The 24,719-nt window shown below is 44.0% G+C and overlaps 1 long non-coding RNA gene across 1 annotated transcript in view; it reads left to right on the plus strand.

The window, feature by feature from the left end:
* Window positions 1–246: 246 nt before the first annotated feature.
* The window catches only part of LOC146585852 (uncharacterized), a 36,755-nt gene continuing 12,282 nt past the window's right edge, over window positions 247–24,719 (plus strand). Inside the window, exon 1 of the long non-coding RNA XR_014897907.1 lies at window positions 247–448. This is a non-coding gene — a long non-coding RNA (uncharacterized LOC146585852). The remainder of the gene's footprint in view (window positions 449–24,719) is intronic.

Genomic DNA, 24,719 nt, shown 5'->3' on the forward strand with positions numbered 1-24,719 from the left:
AARAACAGAAAAGGAAAGAAAAACAAACAAACAAACAACACCCCGGAAGGCCCCCGGGGCAGGAGGCGGCGGCCCCGCCGCGCCGCCATTACCTGCGAGGACCGGGCGGCGCCGGCAGCAGGCCGCGGCGGCCCTTTGTGATGGAAATGGCGGCGGGCGCCTCCCGCTGCGCCCTTCGCCGCCGCAGCCGCCCCCGGGGGCGGSCGGCCGGCGCTCCCCCTTCCCCCAGCACCTGTGTCTAAAGCCCCCCCCCGGGTAATTAGCCTCGCCGTCCTCTTCCCCGCCAATAACGGCGTAATTTGCCGTGCCTTTCAGCCCCGGGACAGCTGGCGCTATTGAAAATCACCTCAGGATTAGGCCGCGGCTCCCCGGCCGTGCTCTTTGGGGGCTCCTCCGGTTTCCATGGCAACGCGCTCCGGCTGCAAATTATCACCTCTAATAATAACTGGTAAAGTCTATCTTATTTTATTCTCGTTATATCCATAATAAAAGGTAAAGCAGGAAAATTGAATAGAGGGTCGGGAAGCTGGGAAATATCATTATCTTGTCTGGGAATGAATAGTGGGGACAGATGGGAGGGCTCCGAGTTGCATGTGGGCTGGGGTGGGGGGTGTTTGGGGTTTTTTAGTGTGTGCAGGGGTTGGGTTTTTTTTGGTTTATTTAAATCATACCTGTGCACTGCTGCTTTTGACACCGGAGCGGAGCCCTCCAGCCCTGGCCGGGGCAGCTTTCCAGTGCAGCTCCAGACGAAATCCCATAGCGATACCCTAGATRAGGACAAAACCTTATATTTTTCACCTGGCTTTGGGTGGTATGTTCACAAAAAAACCCACTGTAGTCTCTTAACATCAAATATGTAGCCAGCCCTGCCAAGAGCAGAAGCCTTTCTCTTGCACCTGARGGGAACGTGCTCCTACATATCAACTTTGCTTGATTTATTAGTGCARTAGGCAGCACCTGATGATGTCCTCGTTCCTCATCTGTAAAAAGGCACAGAGCAATAATACAAACTGGGAAAATAACCAAAAATATGCAGTGTGTTATATTAAAATATTTCCTGAACAAAACTTYACATGTGCTTGAACTATGCTGAAAAAGCCAAGATGTTGTAAGGGAGATAAAGGTGAGTTTTACCTTCCTTTGAGCTAACAAGCTGGGCAGGAGATTGGGGTAAGACTAATGCAATTGCTCTGAATCACCTCAGGTTCATGCCTTTTTGGAAAGGAAGGTAGTCTGAGGTCAGTCTGATTTGCTGCCTCTGTGCTATGGAGGTGCTCTCTTAAGAGCATCCTTGTGCTCTGCTGGAGGAGCACTTTCTTCTCTCTCTCTTTCTGCTTCCCTTCTGTAACTGCCTTTTCAGACAGGTTTTGATTCTGTGGCTCCTTGTTTAGAGCCCTGTTTGCTAGGAGCAAGAGCCTGTTCAAGTTCAGCCCACTTTTTTCTTAATTATTGCAAAAAGGCTTGGGGCTGTAGGCAAAGAGGAGTGAGTGGCAGCCCTGTGCTGCTGAGCAGAAGGAGAAGGGTGGCCAAAACATCCTTTGGCCAGTAAYTGCTCTTGGAAGAAAAATGTGGTGGCACACAGTGTGGGCAAAKAGTGGTGCAGACAGATGTGAGAGCAGGGCCCTTGTTCTGGGTTAAGTGACATCCCGCAGGGCTCATGTTGTCTGTCCTGCAACACCTCCTCAGCCTTGAGCTGCTGCTGAGCAAGGAAAYGCTTCTCGCGAAAGGGCGAGATACACTCAGGCGTGAAAGCAAAATTTAGAGACKACCAGTGAAGTCAGGTGGTTTAGTTCACGCCACCCCCCTGACCAGAGCTGACATGACACTCAATTCATGCAAGCCAGCGACCTTRGCTCTGCTACAAGGATAATGTTTTCTCAAGGATGAAACGTCCCTGTATAACTCCCTTAGTGCATTCAGGGGGAACTGGCAAACATCTGACAGGTAGGACTTCTTGTTTCTTTCCTTCCTTTGTAAATGTGTTTATTGTGACCAGTGAAAACTAGTTTCTGTGACAAGCTTTATCAAATTTAAAGATTGTTCTCTGTCCTCTAGGACCTTTCTTGCCTCAGGGAATAGCAGCCTTTTTGCTGAGCTGCCCTCGAAGCCGCACAGGGGAAGACTCCCCCAGAGAGTTAATCATAGGCCCCAATAACTTTATGACTCCTGGTGTCAAAACAACGTCAGGTGAGGTGACTTAGAGCAATACTTYGGGTGCTGTTAGTTGTGCTTTGCAATGAGGCCACTGCAGCATCTCCTGAACCTGGTATCCTTCTTTACCTTCCTCTTCCTTGCAAGGCTCAGAAGCAGCAGAGCCAGGACCCACGTTCCCTCCCTATGTTGCAGTGGCAGCCTGGCCTAACTCCCTTCAGGTTATTATTAGGCCATGCCACATCCCATAATGGCCACAAGAATCACATCCGCCACGAGCTGAAAGGGACTCTGTCAACTGTTAGTATGCAATGCAACACCCAGTATACACAGCAAAGTAGTTGTAGGTTTATTAAATTTGTTTTTTAAAGCAGATTTTATTCTTTTCAACAGTAAGACACACAACCGTCAATATTTGCTTTTAAACAAAAATATTTTTTCAGATTTACAGAAAGCACCTAMAATCAGCTACTCTCCAGGGCTGTAGGACTGTTGCTCATCTGCTCTACATCAGGGGCTGCTGGCATGGTGAATCACAGGCAGCACTTGGCACTCATCTTCAGAATTAGATTTTTTTTTTAATCTGCTTTTATGAAACTTGATAAAACATCCTTAGAAAAATTTTTCTTTTGATTTTTTTTTTTCCTTCTTACCTGATTGGCCTGAAAGTGTTTTGAGCTTTCCCCTTCTGTAAGCCAAACGGCCTCCTAACAGGGCATGCTGCATCACCTTTGGGCTCTTTCATGTCCCTTTGGGGCTGCTCTGGGGAAATGAGGCTAGTGGCTCTGCCGATTGCAGTCTCCCCCTGTCCCCAGGTGCTCTGCAATGCACTGTGTACTTAAAGGTTTTTCYTGCAGAAATGCAGCATAATATTAATTCCTATTTCAGAGCAGGAGCTGGGGGGCAGAGGAGTTCACGCAGAGCTAGGACCTGAAGAGCCCAAAGTAGGTGTTTTGTAGCAGCACCTGAATTAACATCCCACCTCCAGGAGCTCCAGGGAGGTGGCTGCAGGTTATTAGTCCTTTGTTAGCATCATCCAGGACATCTTCCTGATTTTCAAAACAGTTTTCCTGGCCAAAGCACAACTTTTCTCCTTAATATCTACTTCATACCCAATGCAGTCAGTAGTTTTATTAAAAAAAAAAAAAAAAAAAAAAGAGTGCAAAATCTGTCATATCAGGACCCAAACTGTGTAATGCCAATTTAGAAGGATCTGGACTCAATTCACCAGCAGATGTTCATACCTAAAATGTTCATACCTGACATTACTGCAGATTTTAACAGCAAGCCTGTGAGTGAAACCTGCTTGGGAAGGATTGGCCCCTCTGGTGCCATACTAACCCTCTGCCGTGAGCCAGGGGACAGCCCAGGGGACAGCCTTGCTGAGGCTCCCTCTGCTTCCACAGGCATTTCCTTAGCTGCCGCAGTTCCTGACAGGCCACAGGAGACAGACAGATTTATTGGTGCTGCTAAAGCTGATGAGAAGTGTTGCAAAAGCAAGGGGAGACAGTATTAGCAGCTGAAGGTGGAGGGACAAAGTTGGAAGGAAAGTACCAGTCCAGAATTAGCTGAGGTGAAAAAGGAGGGGGAGAGAGAGAGAGGAGGTGAAGGACCTCTCTGACTTAGTGAGGGCTGGGACTTTTCTAATTCTCTTAAGTCACTCTCAACTACAAAAATGTGAGCTTTCATAGCCAGCAAATGTGAAGCTCCTTTTACTTTCTGTAAAAGTCAATGTCCAATTCTAGATGAGCTTTTAGCTTAAAAAGCAAATCCAGAAACAAGCATGTATTCCTGCAGGCTGCCTGGAAAATATGGTTCGTAAAAACTGTGCAGTGTCCAAACTCCATTTAGCTATTAGCATATTACTTCTAAAAAACATACAATTAACAGGCTCGAGCATCTGGGAAAACCAAATGGGCTTTAAAATATACCATATTGTTGCTACTTTTGTACCAAAAGCACTCTGAAAGAAAATAGATGTTCAACAAACCAACCTTTGAGCCAAGTATCATCTCTGCTGTTGAAAGCCTAAAGCCAATACTTTGGTGCCACTTGTAAAAGACAATGAAGTAAACATAGTTTGCAACTTTGAAAATAAAATACATTGAGAAAATATACCAGCTTTGCAGGAATAAATGAAAACTTAACAGGGGTTAATGTTACTGGACAGCTAAGAGAGAAAAAAGCAACCCMAAACCTAGTGAATTACTTCTCCTGCTTTGCTGTATTTAAACAATCAACTCTCTTTAACCATCCCCAAAAATGCACATAGGAAGAATATTCTTGTAAGATTGCAATGTGATACTGGGGAGAGTTAAGGTGAAAAAAGGATTGTCCAACAGTGAAAGGCTTTAATTTGTTTTCCTGTTTCTACAACAACCTTCGTTCTGACCTTGGAACAGTCATGTACTTGTTTTCCAGGTAAAGAGCAGTGGGTTCACAGCTCTTCACTTGCTCGCAGAGAAGCATGTACTGACAGCGCTAGCTCTGCAGGTGCCTAATAGCCAGCTCTGGATGCCCCCATTCTGGGTGCCTCACCATTTGCCAGTGACACTTCCATTCGAAATCCTCAGTCAATGAACCGAGCCTCAGGAGGACACACTATTTTGAACAGTGAATGTATATAAACCCCGTTTAAGTTCATGTGCAACTTCAATTAAGCTGAAAAGTATCTGAAAATGAATGTATGCCCTGAGGATGGAGCCCTGCTGCTCTCCTGGGCTGTTAGAGTGGATGAACGAACCAGACCAACACAAACACCAGGAGCTTCATGTTTGCTGACTATAAATGCTCAGTTTTGAAATTCAAGGACTTTGGTGTCTGAGGAAAGGCAGAACAAAGGATGTGCAGCTAGCGCCCCATCGCTGCCTTTTTGCAAGGCTCAGTTCCGGGACATAGGCAGCACACAAAAATGAACAAAAATTTACACATGTCAAGAGAGGTGGAGGAGGTGATGAACTGAAGTTGTAGCTCCCTCCCACGCCCAGCCTGAGCAGTCCTGTCACCCATGGAGAGGAAGGCAGATGGAGAGAAATAAGAACTTGAGCAGTGACAAAAGATACAGTGAATAGATTCCCCCCCMCACACACTTCCCCTTAAATCTGGGGAAGTTGTTGTAGTTGGTGACAAAGTCACCTGCCTTACACTCATCTAAGCCATGTTTTCATATTGGTGCGTATGCACAAATGCCTATAGGTAGCAAGAAACACCAAAGCATCCTTCACTGAATTCTGGACCAAGCCATAAGCTGATTCCTTAGCTTATCTCCTAATGTAGCCAAAATCCTAAGCAAGTTCTGCTGGAGAATTTGCTACAAAATTTGTGTGGGATCTTTCTCTTCAGTGACTCTAATCCAACAAGGTCATTAACAGCAAGAAACTCAGCAAAACTGAAGAGACTTTCCGAACTTTGTTGCAGGACATACATCTCACAGATACTTGATCATGGGTACATAGTCACTGTGTAGTTTTCTGATGAGGCCAGCAAAGATGTGCCAGAGCACAGCTGTTTCCCCATGAGCAGCCCTTCTGAATCATCATCCCAACACAGACCAAGATTTTGGGATATGTGGAATGAAAGAGCATCTCCTTATTATRACAGAGTTACTGTCATCATATTGTCCTGGCTGAGGACAATTCAGTATAGAAGAAATAAAAAAAACAATGAAAGTGAGAAATTATACACACAGACAAACAAACATCAAAGAAATAGCTGAAACAGGGACAATGATGAAGACCAGAGCTCTTTGGTCACTCATTCATGGGCCATTAAAGGAATGATTTGGGTATGATCTTGAAGAGGGTCACCCTGAATTTTGTGACTGCTGAGGAGGGGGAATCATTGGGGGAAGGGCTAAAGGCAGGGCAAGGCAAGGATAAGGGAGGGTGGGGGAGGAGGGGAATGAAGGGTTTTGTGTAAGCTGGCTACTGATCTGTACCCTTGTCTGTCTGGTGACTGCAGTCTGTCCTGTCTTATTAAATCCTATTCTTAACTATTCTTTTCCATGTAATCTCGTTTTCTATCCTATGTGCAAGTACTATGATCCCCAGTTAATTCTGGCAGCCAGGAAGGAGGAGCTTACACTGTGTCCTGGAGCCCGCAGGATTTGGCGGCTCCCTTAATGTGTTTAATGCAAAGCTAAGTATATACAAAATTCCTCCTCACATCTTCTCACTAGAGTCAAACAAGGTTTTGTGAATACRTATTTGCCTCAATAATAGGGTCCCAATTATCTTGAAACTGTGGAGATTCTAGTTGCTTTTTCCAAACACCTTGAGCATGAAAAAACAGGAGAAGAAAACATTTTTTAAATTGCAGTCATAAGAGTTCTCCTATCAGTATCTCATAGCTTAGCTTCCCAACTGCTCCCAGTAACTGAGAGCTCATCCACTGTGTAGGAGGCCTTGGTTCAGTTCCTCTGTCTGAAGAGTCCACGACTATACATTTTGCTTTCTGACAGATGCGTAACAGCCAGTCTACAGTGCTATAAGCATCACCAGTCTCTCCTCTTCCTTTTGCTCCAGACTACCTTAAATATTCCCTGAGCAAAAATGAAGTAATTACATTTTTATGGCTAGCAGAAAACCTAGATCCCGATACAAGCCCGTGGCCAGTTTGCTAAAGGCTTCCGAACCAAGGGGTCATGCAAGTCTATTAGGGCCTTAGACCTTGATGTTTTACCTTGAGGGTCTCGAGTAGTTCCTCCTGAATGAGCTGGTCCCCTCTACAGGGAGAAACCCACCTGGGACAGCAAGACGTGGGGCTACACCTGCATGGTATCTGAAGGGGGACATTTTAGAAGCGGTTTGAAGGCTTTGTGTGCCCGAGCCATGGGTCCACATGGTAATACTGCTGCTGTAGGTTGACTTCAGGTTCTCTACAAATCCCATGTCACTTTACAGCAGACCATGTCAAGATGCTTAAAGACCATTTTGTACTCAGAATTGCTCATATGATGGTCCTGCAGTGCCAGATGGAGCATACTGGGACTTGCCTACCCCTAAGGAAAGTGCATACTCATGTGCTCCCAAAAGTACAGGGCAGACCTGAGGGTTCCTCTTTCCCTTCCATGCTGTTTCCTGGTAGAGCAGTGGTTGGTCCCAAACCCAGCATCACTGCGCTCCTGAGGGTAAACAGGATCGACAGATGGGAAACTTGGTCTTGAGACTGCCCGTAAAAGGCAATGCAGATACAGTCTAATGTCTGGGCCAGAGAGTGCTTGGTTGTTCCTAAAGTCTGAAACAACATCACTAGACAAAAATAGTGGAAACTAAAAATGGCCTGCTGTTCAGGGGACTGACCTGGGAAATAAGGGGAGGTTAAAATTCCTGTTCCAAATCAGACAGAAGCAGACATTTACTTTTCTGCCAGGAAGTGTTCTCATCAGTGGAATATCAAAAMCACCAGCTGCCAGTCCTTGCCTTTTCAAGAGACCCAATACTAGTCCTCCTTATTCTTTTAGGATGCAGGCACCAAACAGTGCTGTGCTCTCAGGCTCATAACTGGTGACAGAAGTTCAGACATCAAGAAGTTTAGATTTTTTTATTTAGATACGTAAAATGGTAACAGAGTGCCTGAGAGCCCTTGGGATATTGCCCTTGGACTATAATCAGAAAGTTAGTCTTCAACAAGCAGCAGCTGTGTGGCACTGACTGTTGTTTCCTCCTCTGCTAATTTTTGGGTTCCACTTCTCATCATCATTCCCCTTTGCTTGTGCCTCTCATTGAGATCCAGGCATGCAAAAACTCGGCTGTAAGTTGGCTCCAGTCGTACATTAATTCAGATGTGGCAGAACAAAGCACRCAAGAAGGAAGGTTAAAAACAGTCCCTCTTCTTCCTGAGAGAAGTGAAGAGGCAGTAAAGGAAGGAGGTTGGCACACTACAAGGCACGCTGTAGAAGCCTCCGTGCATTTGTGTTTCTGCCATGAGTGCTAGTCTCCAAGAGGCCTCTTGGGACAGCAGAAACTTGGATGGGCAGTACAAGCCCCACTGCCTCTCCATGCTTTTCTCTGACTCCATTCTAGGGAGAAACAGAGCTTTGAGCAGCCAGAGCAGAGGAAGCAGCTCTGCCTATCCAGACTGATGCACTACTGCCTGGTAAGAAGTTTGTATAATAGTCTAAAGATACATTTTTGCCTTACATTCATTTTTAAATCATATTTTCAAAACATTTAATGAGTGCTAATTGATTCTCACACCACCTCTGCACTGTAGCATCATCATCTTGCATTTCAGACCAGCCACCCACACATACCCAGGAGTGAAACCTTGCGAAACTAGGACTGAAGTAATTACCTGTACTACTTTCTGGTGTGTGACCTTCTGGAGTTCATGCTTTCAGGCCATTTCCACTTTTCTTCATGACTAGAAACATTTTTTACTGATGAAAAATGTGTCTCCTGTAATCACTTGATTTTCAAAGCTCAGAGTGTAAAAAAAGAAATCACATGCTTGATAGTCAATAAATTTTATGGTTGTTGACATATTCTACAGAAAGCTCTGTTCTCCATAGCTTGGAGACATGCAACAGGCATGCAGGTCTGTGTTCAGCCACAAATTATAGAAGTTTGATACATTAGCAGTCAGGCTATCTTCTCTCTTCAGCTTGCACTGCTTTCTCAGGTGTCTAGCTTGGGAGGTTCCTCCAGCCCAAAGCCTGGGGGTTGGCTTGTACACAGGAGACAATATATATGTGGAAAGTTAAGGTGAGTTTGCTGTCAGTTGTGTATTGGTCATGTAAGTAGCTAATCGTAAGGATTAATACTCACTCTTGGGAACCAGGCACTTCATTCGCTGTGCCTCGTGCACCTGAACCTCTCTGCATTGCTGCTGCTCTGCACTGTGCTGCCTGTTTCACCAGTGAGTTCTGAGCACACCTCACTCACACCATGGTCCACTCCACCTCCTCTATGTCCAATTTCGATTTCTATCGCTATAATAAATCAGCAGTACTCAGAGTGCTCCTAGGCCCTTGTCAGCCTGCTACTCTGACTCTGATGATATACCTCCAATGATAACAGCAGATTTGATACCTGGAAGTGGGGCCAAAGCAGCCTGGTGACTGCTGACCCAGGAATTAATGAGTCTACTTAGTTATCACTCATTGCATTTTTATTTTTCCCTGAAGTTGCTTGGTTTAGTGCTCTCGTGTTTTTATGAGGAAAGTGGTATCTCACACCATGAGTAGCTGAGAAGGAATCAGTCTCTCGGCTTCCCTCTCCATCTCTCCATAACTAACCTGCTGTTTGACTTTGAACATGGAATTTCTCCTTTCTGCCTGATTCTTTTCTCAGCCATCTTTCTGAAAGCAGGACATATGGCTCACAAGGACTTTCAGAAAACCTTTGACAATTCCCTCATGAGATGCTATTAAGGAAACTAAGTAGTCATGGGGCAAAAGGTATTGTCATAGAAACTAGCTAAAAGACAGAAACCAGAGAGTATAACAACTGTTTAGTTTTTCAGTGTAACGAAAAGCTGCCACTGAACTCATCTGAAATTTTCTAACAAAAATTTTCTAGTGGAAAGGCAGATTACAAAAATTGAATTTTTTCATTTGGAAATGTTGTTCTTGCAGGAGGTATCCTTTTGTGTTTATATGCGTGTGTGTGTTTCTGTGTGGGTATGCATTTACATTAGCATCATGAAAATCAGAACRATTATTTACTTTCATATATATGTCATATATGTGAAGTTGAATATGAGCTGGATAAACAGTAAACTCAGGAGAATGTTACTAGTTTCCAAAAAGAATAAGGTATGTTAAGTCATCATAATGAGAGGATCAGTGAATTCTAGAAAATAGATTAGAAAGCTTCAAGAAGCATCAAGGAATCATCCAGGCCAGCATGCTATGTCAAGGCAGTGCCAGATCTGCRTTCAGCATTCCTGGGAGATGGAGGAGAAAGGAGTTCATCCTGGAGCATCGCCTGCAGCAAAGGTGTATGCCCCCTGGCCCCCGGCACCGCAGTCCAGCAATCCAGCACGGCTGAAAGCTGCCCCTGTCCCTGCCTCCGCTGTCACCCATGGGCTCATGTGTCCCAACCCCCCTWTTTCCTGTTGCACCAAAACAGGTAGAATTTGCCAGCTTGATGTGCAGCGAGGTGTGTCTTTTCCTGCAGAGCATCCATGAAGGCTATTTAACAGTGCTTTATCGAGAATGCATTTCTGCAAAACTCCAGTAGAAACATTTTCTTTAGATGACAAGTTCCCTGTCACCACTGTATTCATCTTCTCAGTAAATACATTGTAGCCTGCTACAGACTAAACCGGTGCTGCATGTTGCTGCTTTTGTCTGAAGTAGTCTGTGGAATTAACTGCAGCGTTACAAAAATCTGCATAAATTATGTCAGTGCAGTTACTTGTGCATTGTCCTAAGGTTCCTTTCTACGATTAGTATTATAAGTCTTCATTATTTCTGAACAGCAGTAAAGAATAACTACAGTTAACCCAGAAATATTTAATTACCAAAAAGAAAGCAAAAGGAATTGATGAGTGAGAGAGCAGTATTTGAGGGGTTTTGGTAAATATAAAGTAGTATGCATTGGAAGACACGATCTGAACTACTGAATGCTAAGCTTATTGTAGCCATCACTCCACAAAAAAGCGAAAAACCACAAATCCTAGTTAGTTCAGTGAAGGTCTGCATAATGTATGGTGAGTTTAGTAAAGTGTTATGACAAAATAAAAGGGGGTAGAAAATAACGCTGAAACTGCTAAAGCACCATCAGAAAAAAAAATGTTTATCATGATACAAAGCTGTTGTATTATTTAAAATAGTCAAAAAAAAAAAAGATTCAGAAAAGACCTTTGGAGGTGCAGAAAGTGAAACAATTAGAAGCAGAGGGACAAAAGATACATAATAGAAATAGAATATGATTAACAGTAAGTACAAGGGAACAGGCTGCAAATACCAAAGTGCTAGAATAAAACACTTCTCACAGAGATTCACTTTTCACGGGACGTTGCAGCCCCAAGCCTAAACCCAGGACCTAGAAGGCTGTGGACATTAGCTGGTGGATCAGACCCGGGAGGATTTTCCTGCTAGCGCCTTAGACATGCAACCTGCGGGCAGTTCACGCCTGTCATTGAGGCTCCCTCTGCGGTCGCAGGAAGGAGAGGCACCTCCGGGCAGGGCAACGCTGGGAGCTGCACAGCGCTGCGAGAGGCCCGCTCTGGTTTAGTCTGGAAGGCCCTGACCTGTCTATTCACATTAATATTATGCATTTCCCATTTAGACACTGTTTAGCAGCTGGATGTGGATCTCCATAAACTTTTTCTTTTACTCTGTGGGCCAAAATACATCTCCAATATAAGTCTATTGAACTCRAAGTTACTGAGGGAACGAATTTAGCCTGTAACAAGGCCTGTGGTTACAAGTGCAGAATTCCCGTCAGGCTAGAATCAGACAAAAAGAAATGGTTAGCTTCAAAGTTATTTTCATCTAAAAGGGACCAACTTTTCCAACTTATGCAAACACTGCATTTTATTCCCCAAATTAGACTCTCATCAAAAGCATCTTGCCACAAATGACATTGAAAGCACTACTTACAGAATTTCAATAACTGATGAACGGAGAAAGGAGGGTCTTTTAAGAGTTTTTGTTAACTCTTTTCAGGGTTGAAAAAGCTTTTAAAACATTCTGAAAAAGTTAAGGAGCACTTCACAGTAGACAAAAACTTTTTTCACCATATTGATTATGGTGAAGGGAGATTTTTTTTTTTTCAAAAATGCCCTTTATCCAAAGAAGAAGAAAGATGGGTAAAAAGTGCTACCAAGCTCTATACTGGAGTCAATAAGAGCGTATTTGTACACTTAACAAAGAGCCTTACTTTGCCATCACTTCGCCTCTCAGCTTTTCATCATGTGTTTATTAAAGTTGGCTGAAAAACTAAGAATTCTGCTCATGCAGAAAAAAAAGTTTAAAACACGTAAGTCTCTGAGTTATAAAATATATAAAGCCTGTTTTCCTGAGGCTTTTCTTTCAGAGCAGCTTTCTTCTTCACAGGCTCTCCAGTTTCAAGGGAGGCTTGCACTCTCCTGGCGGTCGTCCTCCCCGATACAGACACACTTGGGCTCTCTTTTTTATCTGAACGCTCCCACCAAACAGGTAACAGCAGCAGAAGCTCTTAGAGGTGGACAGATGAGCAGAGACATACACAGTGGGATTTTCGAAGTAATAATCATTTCCATAGGAAATCAAGGTTCAGAAGATGTATCCTATTCAGAAAGAAAGCTAAGGCTTTGGGGATTTTTTTTCCAGACAGATCCATCTCAGCCTAGTGGAGTGCTGGGACACAGACTTATAAAGACGACTCTCTGTTATACCTTTATCCAGGTCAAGATCTGAACTTGAGGTCTCTTACCTCGGAGGCAATTACCCTAACCATCTGGCTAGTGACTRTACAGAGACAGACTTTCTATACTGACTTGAGGAAAACTCCCTACAGAGAGCTCTGAATATTTTTTTTTAATATAAATTAACAAAGGAAAAGTCTTTGAAATAACCTCCTCCAGTGATAGTATTAATTCAGTCTTCCCTTTTTGCCACCTTCACAAAGTCAAATAGCCATGCAATATACCTATTCTCAGTAACATTATTTGATTGAAGAATYAATTATGTACAGCTCGAATTCACAGTGTGGATCACACACCTCTGCACCATGTGTGTCCTGTTCCTCCTGCCCTGCTAAACATGCCCGCTGCCATCTATGTAGCCATGTAACTAAAAGAAGATGTCATTTTGTCAGATGGATATTGCAATTTTAAATATAACCAACTGTCCCTGCCCAGTTAATTTTGCAGCTACAGTTCATTGCAGATTCATGGGGTGAAAGTGTGAGCTTCTGTGATCTCTTTCCTGCAGAATTTCTTCCATGGTTTGGATTGTTGTTTCCATTTAATCTAAAATTAGTTACCTGAATTGAGAAATGCCTGGTTTTCTCTTTGTTTATGAAAAACATACCATTCATGTTTATACCCTCTTTCTACTTCCGAAATCAGAAAGTGTTGCAACAACTAGTCAAGGTTGCTAAGTAACAATGACATTTACAAAACCTGTGCTGCACTTAGAGGTAAGGACATAATGAGAGTAGTTAAGAATATCATAAATTTTATTACAAGCAAACAAACCCATTATTCTCATCAGATGAAATGAAGCAACTTAAATTCTGTTCGAGGCACTTAAAATATTTTTATAGGTATTTGATTCTAGTCTCTGGATATTTCTTTTGGAGTGATGCAATCAGATGGGAAATCATCGCTCTGACTAAAATACAGCTGTTATAACTCAACGGTTGCAGGGGGGGTGAGTCTGGAGAACAGGCTACAGCAATGTTAATGGGGGAGAATAATTTTACTCTGAGCAAGCCTTTGAGTTTGTAGGAAAGAGATACTTAAGAAAGTGCAATAGTGGTGGTACCACTAGGGCAGCAGCAGGGCCTGGCTACTCCAAAACCCTGCAGCCACATCCAGATGCTCCCTTCCATCTTGGGGTACGCACCTTGGAAAGGGCAAATTTGGTGCCCTACACAGGAAATGTCAGCATGCTCTGAAAAACCCACTTTTCAGACTCTTTMCAGAGACACTAGTCATGCACCAACTGATTTCCCTAATTTTGCCAGTGATGCTTGAATTCTGTGTCTTGTTCAGAATGTCTTTTTGTTATTATTATTACTATTGTAATGCTTAGACATCTCTAAATCATTTCCCCTCTATAAGCCAAGAACAATCAAGAACAATTTCTTCTTCGTGACATGTCTGCAGCCTGGAAGCTGCTGGCATTGCAGTGGTTACTGCAGCAGAGCCCCAGCGCTTTGTAGAATCACTGAAATCAAAGAATTACAGAAACATGGGTCGTAAAGGAGCTCTGGATGTTTCTGGTTACACCTCCTGCTCAAAGCAGGACTATCAGCAGCATGAGGGCAAGTTGCCTGTGGCTTTGCCTCACCAAGTCCTCTTCTTGAAGAAGGTTTTTCTGATGCCCTAGAAGCTCCCAAGCCACAGTTTGTGGCTGCTGTGAGCTGCAGATGAGAAGAGTTTGTCTCCATCATTTTGGCAACTGCTCTTCAAGTAGAGGTGGGCTGCAGTTAGATTACCTCTGGAGAAGTCCTCAGCCTCTCCTTGTGGTCGCTGCCCACCTCCTCTGCATTCTCCTCACCTTCCTCTGGGCCCTCTGCACTGTCTCCATCTACTGTCAATCAAAAGCAACTGAAACTCAACCAATGATGACTTCTCCTTGTCACTGACTATCATCCTATAAGCTCCAAGCAGAAGCTGAGCCAAAATAAGTTTTTGTCTGACTAGTAAATGCCTCTCTCCCCAATTACACAAGGAAAAAAGCAAAGAAAAATCAAATGCTCTTACTAAACCTTTGAATTTTCCAACAGGGCATTGTTTGGAAGAGAGCTTCTTTAATTTTTCAGTATTGCTTTAACATTTATATATTTATTTGAAATGTGGAGACACTTTTTTCATTAATGAGTAAAACCCAGCACTTTCATGCTAGTTTTTCTGAGCTCAGTGCATTACTGTGATCAGAACAGGATATTATACTGAAAACTAGTGCTTGTACTTTAGAGATGGGCAAAAACAGAAATTCCATTTCCCTATGGCTCTTAGTAGTATTCTGGCATAAAATTCAAATCTGTATTCAAACAAAAGAAGATAGTAAATTACTGCTGTGAGCCTAATATTTTCTCCCAGAGGAAAGCTGTTTCTGCATGTCACCTTTATTATTTCCACACACTTCATAATTCTGGTTGCTCATTACACATAACCTTGATTGATCATTTATACTAATTTTAGAAGCAATAATGAATGCAGCATGGCTGATGCTAATTGATGTTTTCTTGCAGTAATGAATGATTTGACAGAGATTCTGCATGCTGGCTCTTTTTGGGTCAAGCAAAAGGTGAAGCCAAGTGGTATCATTTGGGGCTACCAAACGGCACTCAGGGCCCAGTAATAACACGCAGTTGTGTTTAACAGCACCCACGCGCTGCTGGGGACTTCCACCAGTGAAAGTGCTCAGGAGGGTTTCGTGGACATGTCAATGGCGTGCTCCTCCTGAGATGGGCAGGCGAGGCTGGATGTGAGTGAAGGAGCCACTTGTTCAACCCAAGGCTGGCCAGCAGCAGCATCCCAGCCTTGGGGGCTGACGCAAACCATGTCCCGGACCACTACCAGGAGCTTTTAATGACTTTTAAGATGCTAAGTGACTTGGTGCCCTATCACCTTCAAACCTGCCTTCTGCACCGTGGCAGCAGCTGATATCCACAGAGGGGCCTGAGGCTGCAGAGCTGTTTCCCTGCTGGAAACTGCTGGAACAAGGAGATTTTGCTCGAGGTACAAGTCCTGTTAATGCAGCTTGGAAAGAGGAGCAGGGAATGATCTGCCCAGCTCTGTCTAACAGATGCAGTCGCATTCAGGACACAGTGGTAGGATGTGTGAGTGGCAGGTCAAAAGATGAGCACAGGTCAACTCYAGCGGAGGGATTTCTGACCCCCACACTGGGGATGCGGCTGCATGTGTGGGAAAAGCACAGGAGCAACCAGGGACCTAGAGCACCTCCAAATACCAACCTGAGCTGACCCCGGGCCTGAGCAGACAACAGCCAGGGTGAGGCATTAAYGTCAGCTGCACAAAAGCTCGTTCATTTTGCAGAGTCTCAGCTTTTTCAGACAGAATATTTCTGATGCTGAAACACCACAGGTTGTCTCTGAAATTAAAACTGATGGGAAAAGATGGACATGGAGAGGATTTTCTTTGTGTGCGAAAAGRCTGCTTATTTCTTTTAGAATATTTAGAGTATTTTAGATTTCAGGGATTTCCCGTGTTGAAATGTGAAAGATGTCAAGTGGCTCCATATTTGTCCAAAACTGGAGGAAAAAAATATCACTAAATTTATAGAAACGCTTGCTAGTGGTACAGTTCTCAGGAACGAGAGCCAGAGAAGAGCTGCAGTGGAAGTAAGATTGAATTAATGGGAAGTAAACAAAGATGAATTTTTGAACTATCCAGAATGAAGCTCCAGGCTTCRTGAATGAGATATTCTGGCTAGTGGAGTCATTTTGACAACACTTTCCCACTCACTGGACAGCACTGCATATTGCAAGTAAGGAGAATTGCTGTACTTTATCCACTCCAGAGAAGCCAGCATAGTAGGCAGCATCTTTTTTTTTTTTTTTTTTTTTTTTTTCCCAGCTATGTCCCTTGTCGTCACTTTCTAATAATTTGACCTCCAATTACTGGGTTAGAGGAATTGATTATGGACTGAAGTTGCACTGCTTTGGGGAATTAAATTACTTAAAAGGTTTGATATAATTGATTATAATCTGTCAACAAGCACAGCCGCCTTACTCAGAAACATCAGGCTCTGCCTTCAGAAATAGTGCATGTGGCTGCCTGAACTGGGGGGAGGAAGGAGAGGTCACTTTGCTGTGGTTGTAATTCAGCACTGCATGGAAGAAGACCTCTGTGGCACCCTGCCCGGCATGCTGCATTTCTCATCCCAGCTGGACCCCAGGGCTGGCTGGGTTCGCTGTGCCCTGCCACAGAGCAACGTGCAGGGGCAGCACCTGAAGGTCTCGATCCACTTTTCAGGTGTCCATTATCAACCACCATGCTGGAAGCAGAGGTTAAAAAATGAAACTGGGAATGCTAGAGAATTACTGTGGTTTATAAACAAGGTCCCGTTTGCWGTGCTAGCTCAATTTGTTTTAGTGTTGCTTTGTTTTTCTTGTTTGCAATGTTACAGTCCAAATTAATTCGCTATGGCCTTGAAGAAGCAAATGCAATTCCAGAATTCACTGGCTTTTTCCCCTAGAGACAGGAAAGTATTAACACCATTMATCGTGTAAGGCATGAGAGAGACCTCATCTGGAATAGTGCATATAACTCAGGATCATAGAATCATAGAATCAGTRAGGTTGGCAGGGACCTCTGGAGATCATCTAGTCCAACCCCCCTGCTCAGCAGGGTCACCTAGAGCATGTTAGACAGGGTTGAATCCAGGCGGGCCTTGAAGATCTCCAGAGAAGGAGACTCCACCACCTTCTGGGCAGCCTGGTCCAGTTCCCCATCACTCTCACAGGGAAGAAAWTCCCCCTCAYGSTCAGGCAGAACTTCCTGTGCTTCAATTTCTGCCYGTTGCCTCTTGTCCTGTCRCACGGGGCAACTGAAAAGAGTTTGTCCCTGTCCCCTTGACACCCTCCCTTCAGGTACTTGTACACACTGATAAGATCCACCCTCAGTCTTCTCTCCTCCAGGCTGAACAGGCCCCGCTGTCGCAGCGGGGGCAGGTGCTCCAGCCCTCTGATCATCTTTGTAGCCCTATGCTGGACTTTCCTCAGTAGCTCCATGTCTCTCTTGTACTAGGGAGCCCAGAACTGGACACAGGACTCGAGACGTGGCCTCCCCAGRGCTGAGKAGAGGGGCAGGATCACCTCCCTCGACCTGYTGGCAACAGTCTTCCTAATACACCCCAGKATACYGTTGGCCATCTTGGGGCCTCAAGGGCACGTTGCTGGCTCATGGTCAATCTGTCATCCACCGGCACTCCCAGGTCCTCTGCAGAGCTGCTCTCCAGCAGTGCAGCCCCCAGCTTGTACTGGTGCCTAGGGTTATTTTTCCCTAGGTGCAGGACYYKGCACTTGCCCTTGTTGAACCTCRKGAGGTTCCTYTCYRYCCARCTCTCCAGCCTGTCCAGGTCTCTCTGAATGGCAGCACAGCCCTCAGGTGCATCACCCACTCCTCCCAGCTTGGTAGCATCAGCAAACTTGCTGAGGAGGCACTCTGTCCCCTCATCCAGGTCATTGATGAAGAAGCTGAACAAGATGGGACCCAGTACTGAGCCCTGGGGGACGCCACTAGCCACAGGCCTCCAACTAGACTCCRCGCCACTGATGACGACCCTCTGAGCTCTGCCTTTCAGCCAGTTCTCAATCCACCTCACTGTCCATTCACTGAACCCACACTTCCAGAGCTTCTCTAGGAGGATGCCATGGGAGACAGTGTCAAAAGCCTTGCTGAAGTCAAGGTACACAACGTCTACTGCTCTGCCCTCACCTACCCAGCCAGTCATTCCATCAGAGAAGGCTMTCAGRTTGGTTAAGCAGGATTTCCCCKTGGTGAATCTGTGCTGACTGCTCCTGATCACCTTCTTTTCCTCCATAAGTCTAGAGATGACATCCAGAATGAGCTATTCCATCACCTTTCCAGGGATGGAGGTGAGGCTGACTGGCCTATAGTTGCCTGGGTCCTCCTTCTTGCCCTTTTTGAAGACTGGAGTGACACTGGGTGACACTGGGTTTTTTTCCATCCTCAGGCACCTCTCCAGTTCTCCATGACTTTTCAAAGATGATGGAGAGTGCCCTGGCAACAACCTGTGATCATGAAAGATTAATTCATGTATGGGTGCAGAGAAGGGTTCCTAGGCTTACAAGAGGAGGAAAGCCTTTTTTATCATGCAAATGGAAATAAAAAAGCATAACCTGTTTAGTTTGCTAACTGCCTCTGCAGGATAAGCTCTAGGGGTGAGGAAGAGCTCGGTAAGGTAAAAGAAATTGCTGGCACAGGAGACAGTGGTTATAAATTGGGAAGAGACTCATTTTGTGTCAAAATAAGGAAGTGCTTTCTTGACCTCATAGGTGAGAAGGTTTGAGAACAGACTCCTAACAACAGCCGAGAAAGTAAGTGACCTCAGGATGGAGTYTGCAGCGCTGGTTGCTGGACTTGTTTAGCTGGCCACAATGAGCTGCCCAGTCCTGATTCTCATGTTCCAGTATCCCCTACTGCAGCAGGTGAAAACGGAGGTTTTATCTGGAGTGTTGAACTTAGGAGGCAGAAGTCACCCTCTTTCATTGCATAAAACTATGATGGTGACAGTGTGCACATCATATATTTTAGATACCTAATTTATAAGCATGAAATAGGCACCTAGATGCCATATCAGTCAGGTCAATGAGATACTATAAGATGCTTCAAACCACTTAGTTCCATTAATCATCCTGGGAGCACACACGGTCTCTGCATTGCTCTCCATGTAACCACTTAATTAATCAAGGTGACAGATATGTGCTAGAAGCTGAATATGGCTCTAAATCCATGTCTTGGATGCAATTCACTTCTGCTTGACTTCARTTTTGCATGTTGCACTTCTATTTGTTTTATTAACTTCAAAGTGAAGGTGAAGGAAGACCCATATCCTTCTTCTGGTAAAGCCAAATCAAAGTTCCAGGTCCAAAGACTGACAGATTGTGATGAGCATGAAGGGCTTAATGAGAAGTTACTAATCACAAAAAAGCTCAGTAGCACAGCTAGGGGGCTGCGCCAGTGGCGCAGCTCTGTGGCCGGGCTGTGCGCACCAGCACTGTGAAAACTGGATGTTCAGTTGTGATGTCCAGAGCCTGCATTCACACCCCCTGAAAATCAGATCTCTTTACTTACATCGACAGTATGACCAGCCAGTTTTGCAAATCTTAAATCTCTTGTGCAGAGGAAGACTTTCTCATCATGAAAATCTGCAGGAGCAGATGATGATAAGCCTTCCAGATAGAGAATATATATTACCCAGCCTTGGTCAAGCTGCACAAAGCTACTACCAGGTTATTCGTAGAAAGCTATGAATTATTTATTTACGCAGAAAATTTGGGTTTCAGCATCCCAGGACACACCTGTAATAAGTAGGTATCAGGTTAAAGAAAGATCCCACTGCTAAGAACTACCAGCTGGCTTCTCTTCAACAGTGATTTTTTTTAACTTGATTATATACAAAGCAAAGCTAAGGCACCGTCAGAGAAGTCAGACCAACTTTTGCAACTGCGAAGGGAAGTCCCGCTGGTTTTTGTGGCACATAGTAGCAGAAGGCAGGCAAACTCTTCCAAAGAAAGAGCTCAGCATATTTAATTTTCAACCAGGAAATGTCCTAAAAAGAGCTTTTAAAAAAAGCCCCTGCTAGACTGGGGAAAACTAGATAAAATGCTGTTCCTTTAGCTAGAAAAAGCAAGTATTGCCCAGTGCTTATCTGAAGTGTCACCATACAGTGTAAAAAACCAAGATGTGCCCTTTAGAGCAGTCTGCATTTATTTGGCCAAGTATCTGGATTTAATGTACTAAGGTATCCAAATCTGCACAGATTAATGAATTAATAGCATCCTGCCTACAGATCACTTGGACATCATTTGTCTCAGCAATTAATTTAAACAGGTACCCTCAGCCCATTACAAAAAGACCCAAAGGACACTGGCCCACCAGCTGACCAGATGGCATTCATTTTGTACACTGTACAGTTACTCTAGCTTAGTTGGGCTTTTGCATCAAAGRAAAAAGATATAAAACTTCATCTCTGCCCATTTTACCCAGTCTTTGAATGCTGCTAGATGAAGATAAAATTATTCCCTAACATTCTGCAATATCTTACTATCAGATAAAGGATTTTCACACTCAGCAAACAGCACTTGCAAGACTCTTCCTCACCGTCATGAGACTTGGTAAAACATGTGAGCCACATCCGCTGTTCAACTGAAAAAGAGACAGCTTCAAGTGAGTCACCTTGAGTCAGGTAATGGCACTCACTGGACATCTTCGGGCAACAGATAAATCCTAACGAACTGGAACTAACGAATGTAYCACGTGGCGTTGTGAACAGACAAATGACTGCAACTGCTGCAGTGGGAGATCTGCCTGGAGGTTAACCTTGGGGTCCTGAGCATCAGAAATGGTGCAGGTGGGAAGGTGGTGGGTTTTTCACTCCATCATGTCCTTGACCAGCTGTTTTAAACATGGGGTATACAGCCTGGGGGAGAAGATTAGCACTGTCCTTCCGTAGCACTGTTTCCAACCTTCCATCTGATGAGAAAAGGAATAYGAGAAAAGACACGTTTCATAAGTGTCCAGCGTAAGTGACAAAATGCTAGCATCGAGAAGGCCCATAAAAAAACAGAGAAAGGAAACCTGCTTCATGTCCAGCTGCAATGGAGACTGCAATGGTGTTTTTYGTCAGTTTGTCTAGCTCAGCTGCCATCCGCCATCCAGTGCAACACTCAATCACTTCCTTGACTGTCCTTGTTGAGGTGAACCACCTCCACATGCCTCACAGGGTCCATTTCAGACCAAAAATGCTCCCTAATAAAGCTTCTTCCACTGTTGTCAGAGATGTGAGGGACACATTTCTCCTCACTGGGCTTTGTGTCAGTTGTGGGAGCTGACCACCCTTATTTACATCATGTGTCTGGGATAGGCAATTGCAGGCAAACAAACTGCTACTAACAAGCCAGGGGGTGGGTAAAATCAAACCACTCTGGAAGTCTCCCTTAGGAAGGACCCTCATTTAAGCCACATAAAATGTAGCCAGACCTTGAGCAACACAATGAATTTGTTCATTAAAATAACTGCTTTTGRCAAAACTGTGGTATTAACATCACTTCTGCAATAACAAGTTTATCAAGCCGTCTATTGCTCACTCCCTTGATTGATTCCCATCTCAGGGTGATGGAGCTGGAGAGAGAGCGCAGTGCTCACGGCTCCTGCTCCAACAGCACCCTGCCATGAGAAGGCTGGCAGAGACCCAGGCAGATAACCAGGGGTAAATGGCTTAGGAACATCCTGCGCTGGAGTCTCAGGGGGGAAGAAAGCAGTCTCTGTGCCTTGTGTCAGTACCGAATTTCCCCAGAGAAGAAATTTAACTCAGGGGCTGACATGAGGAAAGTTATGCTAAAGTGTCAAATCTGGAATGAAGCTGAGTATCCTGCTAAAACAATTCCCCATGCACTGAACTTACAAATTGCAGCTGCAAATCCAAACCCTGATACACCATCTTTTCTCYGGATACAGAAAAGAAATAGCAACAGCCGCAAGGATGTAAGAGTTAACCATCTGGGACATCCATCAGATTCCCTTTATTTTTTCTTATTTCAAATTTCCGCTTAGCTCTCCTGCAACACTGTGGAAATGCATTATCTCTCCCTGGCTCTGAGCTCCCTTGTGCTTCTCGTTGGCAAGGACTACGGCCGCCCCACAGGCTTCCCTGTGCTGCCACTTCCTGGCTGCTTCAGCTGTGCAATTCCCATCCTAGATCCCTTTGCTAGTTTCTTAAAATTGTCTGCATCCAACTCGGGCATCTTGCTATTTTCTCTGCTTCTGCCAGTACTGAGGCTTTGATATTTTGGTGCTTTCCTTATTATTTCTTTCATTCCTATCGCAAGCAGTGGAACTGCAGCTCMCTTCAGATCCCATCACTCACAACATTCTTTCTGTCCCACAGCTTCTTTCTAGACTTCCCAAAATTTCCTAGTGCACACACATTCACACCTGTCCTCACTTGTTTCCTTGAGGTGAAATAATACATTTTTCTGAGAAATAATTAAAATAAGATGAAGTTTGGAATTCATATTACAAGCAAAGCTGTCTGAATAATCATTGTTATAACTCTGCCAGAGCAAAATGTATTTCAGAATAGATATATTTATAGTTTGGGATTAACATGAAAAGAAAACATTTCTTCTCTCTCTAAAACAACAATAGCAAATCCTTTAGAATCTTCTTTTTTTCTTTTTCTGGTTGAACAAAATGTTACTTCAAAAGAAAACAAAAAGTCCATCTCTATTTTTAGGGAGATTATCCTTTCTTTTCTTGTTTAATACAAATGGATGTGTCTTGAAAACATCTTTTGATAATGAAAAGCTGATATGCTTCGATTTGGCAATGTTGTAATTAAAAAACCTTTGTATTTTGCTGTGTTTGTAGTTTCTGCTTGTTACTCTTGCCACATTAAGCCTGAATTTTCATATAGTTTCAGATGTGCAAAAACTGCATCCTTCAGCAGATAATTTCGGGTTTCTCCCCAGCTGTGGCTCCATATGCACTGGAGCAGTAGACCTGTAGTCCTCCAGGCATTCCTCACACATTGATTTGCTTAGGAAAGGACCAAGTGCTTTCCATTGCTTCACTATCAGCCCAACACAACATGTGCTACAGCTTTACTATTTAGGCATTTCTAGCATAGGCATCATCAGTAGTGAAAAGAGCGCAAGGGTGAAGCAAGTAGGAAAAAGATGAGGAGATCTTTCTGATGTATCATGTTCATCTCATGGTGGCAACAGAACATAGTGCCTCAAATGAGTGGATTTTGAGACTCTTCAAACTGTCCTCCCAATATTTTTTTCCTTAGACATTCATCTGGCCAACTTCAGACTGGCTTGTTTCCCCATTAGAACAAAAGATCACACTAATTGCTACAAAAATGCTTTCTTCTCCATAATCAATAAACACAAGACATACAGAAATAAGTGCAATTCTATTCCAAAACCTGACCATTAAAAGAAAAATAAGAATTCCAGAATGACGTATGAAAACCTCATAGCTTTAGTTGTTCATCTTTGTCATATTGTTAGCAAAGAATAGATGAATATAGAAACTAAAATAATCTAAGAATTTATGCCAGCTAGTATTTTTTTCTGCATAAGTGTAGGCATGTAACAACATTTAAACATCTTGAAATACTAAACCACTTAAATCTTCTTTCAAGTTGYTCAAAGAAAGTTCATTACTGACTATTCAAATATCCTTGGAGAATTACTGTTTTGTATTAACACCTGAATATACTACTATAGTTGAGTCATTTACGATGAATAAATTGAACTATTCAGAAAGTAACTCTTACAGAAGTTTTATGGTATAATGAGATGCTAACAGTACTGTATTAAACATGTTTGGAAATCAATGTTGTTGAAAGCTCAGTGGTAACCCAAGTTGTTTTCCTAATTGTCACAGAGATGAAAATTTTATGAGCCAATGTTATGGCAAATCAGCAATGACAAAGTGGATTAGACTGTTACCAAGACTTTGTCTGATGCCTTTCTTGGAGCCACTATGGTGGTAACACCTAAAAGCCACCATATGCAAAAGAATATTGACTTGCATAAAACCATTATTTTTCTAATGCTTTGACTGTGTTTCGACCCAGGGGATCTATGCRTATTTCTCATGTCCCACTGACCCCAGGTTCCCTGCGCCACTCCTCTGAAGTTCTCTTCAGAAAGCCTTAGGACAGCCAAGCGTAACCTCCTAGGCAAAGCCCTGTTTGCAGAAAAAACAACCTAAGCTAAGTCAAGCCTCTGTCTAGAGACCCAGAAATGAAGCTGCACCATCTCATCCTTGGGGACTGATTCTGCTCTCATCTGGGTGGTTTCCAGGACTCTACACCCCCTGGCCCTGCTGGGGCAACACTGCTCTAGTGACCAAGGACAAGGACACCTCAGCTGTGGCCTCCAGTGCATCACTGGTCTGTTCCAYCAGGGCTTGTGGCTGTCCCTGTTTGTCACTCAGCTCATGTAGAGAGACATCAGAAATTGCCATCACCCTCTCAGGGGACCTCCTCTACCCCTCCGCAGGTTCAYTGCATGCCTCGCTGATCCTGCAGCTGCACAGTGGGAAGCAAACACGTGGCTGAGTGTGCCTCAGATGCTATCACTGCTGTATTAGAGATGCAGAAACACCAGCACAGGGAACTGGAGGTACGTGGAGGACAGGGACAAGATCTAACTCCCTAACTTACTGTGGTGACATCTAGC

The sequence above is a fragment of the Rhea americana genome, unplaced genomic scaffold (assembly GCF_003343005.1).
Source record: "Rhea americana isolate MKP2758 unplaced genomic scaffold, rheAme1 scaffold_75, whole genome shotgun sequence".
Taxonomy (NCBI): domain Eukaryota; kingdom Metazoa; phylum Chordata; class Aves; order Rheiformes; family Rheidae; genus Rhea; species Rhea americana.